Consider the following 3873-nt stretch of genomic DNA (forward strand, 5'->3'; position numbering starts at 1 on the left):
TTTTTTTTTTTTTTTTTTTTTTTTAAAATTTTTTTTTTTTTTTTTTTTTTAAAAAGGAAAAGGGTTTATTTTTTTTTTGAAAAAAAAAGAAAAATTAGAATTTTTTTTTTTTTTTGTTAAAAGAAAAAAAAATTTTTTTTTAAAAAAGCATTAGAACCCCCCCCCCCCCGCCCTTCTGTTGTGAAAGCAATGAATTCATGCCTCTAATAACCCAGAGAGAAAGTTAACATCCTGCCTCTAATAACCCAGAGAGAAAGTTAAACATCCTCCTCTAAATAAACCAGAGAGGAAGTTAACATCCTGCCTCTAATAAACCAGAGAGGAGTTAACATCTGCCTCTAATAACCCAGAGAGAAAGTTAACATCCTGCCTATAATAAACCAGAGAGGAAGTTAACATCCATGCCTCTAATAAACCAGAGAGGAAGTTAACATCCTGCCTCTAATAACCCAGAGAGGAAGTTTAACTTCATGCCTCTACTAACCAGAGTAATTACATCCTGCCTCTAATAACCCAGAGAGGAAGTTAACATCCTGCCTCGAATAACCCAGAGAGGAAGTTAACATCCTGCCTCTAATACCAGAGAGTAAGTTAACATCGTGCCTCTAATAACCCAGAGGAGGAAGTTAACATCCTGCCTCTAATAACCCAGAGAGGAAGTTTAACATCCTGCCTCTATATAACACGAAAGGAAAGTTAACATCGTGCCTCTAATAACCAAGAAAGGAAGTTAAATCTGCTCTATACACCAGAGAGGAAGTTAACATCCTGCCTCATAATAACCCAGAGAGGAAGGTTAACATCCTGCCTCTAATAACCAGAGGGAGTTAACATCCTGCCTCTAATAACCAGAGAGGACGTTAACATCCTGCCTCTAATAAACCAGAGAGGAAAGTTTAACATCCTTCGCTATATACCCAGAGAGGAAGTTATCATTCCTGTTTCTAATAACCCGAAGAGGAAAGTTACATCCTGCCTCTAATAACCCAGAGAGGAGTTAACATCCTTTGCTTCTTAATAACCCAGAGAGGAGTTAACATCCTCCTCTAAAAACCAGAGAGGAAGTTAACATCCTGCTCTATAACCCAGAGAGGAGGTTAACATCCTGCCTCTAATAAACCAGAGAGGAAAGTTAACATCCTGCCTCTAATAACCCAGAGAGGAAAGTTAACATCCTTCTTCAGAGAGCCATGGAAATCTTTTCACCAGTTCAGAAGTGTCATTGTTTTGTAAATCGCTACTGCAAATGACTTATTAGTTCCATATTTCCTGGTTTCCTGTGTATCTGAGAGCTCTGTGGTGGCAGTGGAGATTAAGCAGACAGGAACATTGATTGCTATTTCCATCATGAATGGGAATTAGTCATTATTTTCAAATGTTTTCATTAACCTTTGACACTCAACGATTGCCGCCTGCAGCAGATCAAACTGGGAAGCTATTCGTTGGGGACGCTATGTTACAGGTTAGTACACTGGCTCTTTACTTTTATCTGTCAAAGCTGCCTGAGGTCAGAGGTGAGAGACAGAGAGATATGCTCTTTTGAATTTTAATTGAGCTGCCCTCTTCCATTGGAGTGTGAGTTGTAATTTCAAAAGATGCTATTTGACACTGCTATTTTGATCATAGATCCAAACCGATAAACAAAAGTGTATATTTATTTATTTGAACTTTTCTGCTCTATGTATGTACTGTATGTTCTCTCATCAGATTCAACACGTGGTTGTAAAATTACCAAACCATATTTACAATGACACTTTTAAAATAGGATGTTGTTTGCTAACTGTGCTTCATACTTTCTCCTTCACTCTGTTTAGATCAATGGCATTAATGTCGAACATTGTAGTCATGAAGAAGTTGTGAGTATAATTTAATTAGCTGCTGCACAGACATTGTCACGTACTCTTTTCCCAGATTTGAAAGCAAAATCATTCCCTGTGATTGCCAAAAGCTGAGACATGCTTCGTCAAGCGAACGGAGCTCTGTCATGTCATACAGGAGACTAATTTAGTTTGTCTTGTTTTCTCGTCCTGACTGTGACAAATCGATATGGAGTATATTCATTAGACAAAAGCTGCACAGAACTTGAGTCTCCGAGTTTAGGAGAGCTATCAGCGATTCTCTCTTTCTCACTCTCTCTCTCTCTCTCTCTCTCTGTCTCTCCTCTCTCTCTCTCTCTATCTCTCTCTCTCCTATCCCCTCTCTCTCTGTCTCTCCTCTCTCTCTCTCTCTCTCTTTGTCTCTCTCTACGTAGCTCCAAACAGCTGTTCTCTTCTATTCACCTCCAGAACGTCAGAGACATCATGAGCAATTCACTTCGGGAAAATGTAAAGCGTATAAAGCCAAGCTGTCTCAATAGTCACCGGCTATAGCAACAAGGGCAAACGACTGATGTTGTGGGGAAGAAATAGAATATGTTAATTGTTGACAATAAAGCCGAGGGTAGTTGGAAAGGAAAGGCTTTCATTTGGATACAAATCTGAAAAATAAGCATGAACATTTGTATAATTGTAGGCCTACTGCTAAAAAAAAAAACGTATTTCTTGACTTGGCTCTGTCTGTGCCATATCAAGTGCAGATACCTTCTAGAAATCAGATAATGGGTTTGTGTGATCTCAGACATTGAGAGGGTAATTACTTTATATTATTGGCTTGTATTTTGCTAGCTTCTCACCAGGCAAATGAATGGCTTTATTTGAGGTTATGGTATTGTATGTGATTACTGAAGTGACATCAATTCAGACAGGGCTTAACTGCTGATTGCATATTCTGTATTTTGCTCAAGTGGTGCGTTGCGTGTGCTTAAGTGCTGTACAGCTACATGTACTTGTGGCTTGCTATTTTATTCATCTGAGATGACAAGCTGTCATCTTCTCTCTCTCTCTCACTCATCCTCCCTTGCTCTCTCTCTCTCTTTCTCTCATCCTCCATGTCTCGCTCTCTCTCTCTCGTTTCTTATCCTCCCTACCTCTCCTCTCTCTCTCTTATCCTCCCTACCTCTCTCTCTCTCTCTTATCCCCTAGCCCCCGCCCGCGCGCCCGCCCCGCGCCCGCCGCCCCCCCCCCCCCCCCCCCCGCCCCCCGCCCCCCCCCCGCCCCCCCGCCCGCCCCCCCCGCCCCCCCCAGCCCGCCCCCCGCCCCACCGCGCCCGCCCCCGCCCCCGCCCCCCCCCGCCCATCTCTTTCTTCTTATCCTCCTGGAACCTCTCTCTCTCTCTCTCTCTCTTATCCTCCCTACCTCTCTCTCTCTCTCTCTCTTATCCTCCCTTTCTCTCTCTCTTTCTTTCGCTCTCTCTCTCCTCTGGCAGGTTCATCTCCTGCGGACTGCTGGGGAGGAAGTCACCATCACTGTTCGTTTCCTCAGGGAAGTTCCGTCTTTTCTAAAGCTCCCATTGGGTAAGAGTTCTGAGTGGATTTACCATTACGTTACATGTTTCATGTCGTATTCTGTTCTGTAAGTACGCATTCAAAAAATGGAGAGGGAAGCTCAAGTGAAGCCCGTCAGTTGTTTGACTGTCGCCTGGCCATTCTTGACTCAACCCATTCTTCATGAGGCCTCCTTTGTCTTACTGGGCTCCCGAGTGACTCAGCGGTCTAAGGCACTTGCATCTCAGTGCTAGAGGCGTCACTACAGATACGCTGGTTCAAATCCAGGCTGTATCACAACCGCCCGTGATTGGGAGTCCCAKAGGGCGGCGCACAATTGGCCCAGCGGCGTCGTCCAGGTTTGACCGGTGTAGGCCGTCATCGTAAATACGAATTTGTTCTTAACTGACTTGCGTAGTGAAATAAAAATACATTTTTATTAACCTCTAACTGAGGTTTGCTTTATTCTTTAGAAGATTGGCTGGAACAGTAGCTGGGGCTTCAGTACCTCC

General features: G+C 43.2%; 1 long non-coding RNA gene across 1 annotated transcript; it reads left to right on the forward strand.

Annotated features, from left to right (window-relative positions):
- Positions 1-1086: 1086 nt before the first annotated feature.
- Positions 1087-3386, forward strand: LOC112069502 (uncharacterized). Its single transcript, XR_002893750.2, has 3 exons — positions 1087-1462; positions 1815-1856; positions 3304-3386. It is a non-coding gene; the product is annotated as an uncharacterized lncRNA (long non-coding RNA).
- The last annotated feature ends 487 nt before the right edge of the window (positions 3387-3873 follow it).

Source organism: Salvelinus sp. IW2-2015, unplaced genomic scaffold (assembly GCF_002910315.2).
Source record: "Salvelinus sp. IW2-2015 unplaced genomic scaffold, ASM291031v2 Un_scaffold1028, whole genome shotgun sequence".
Lineage (NCBI taxonomy): Eukaryota > Metazoa > Chordata > Actinopteri > Salmoniformes > Salmonidae > Salvelinus > Salvelinus sp. IW2-2015.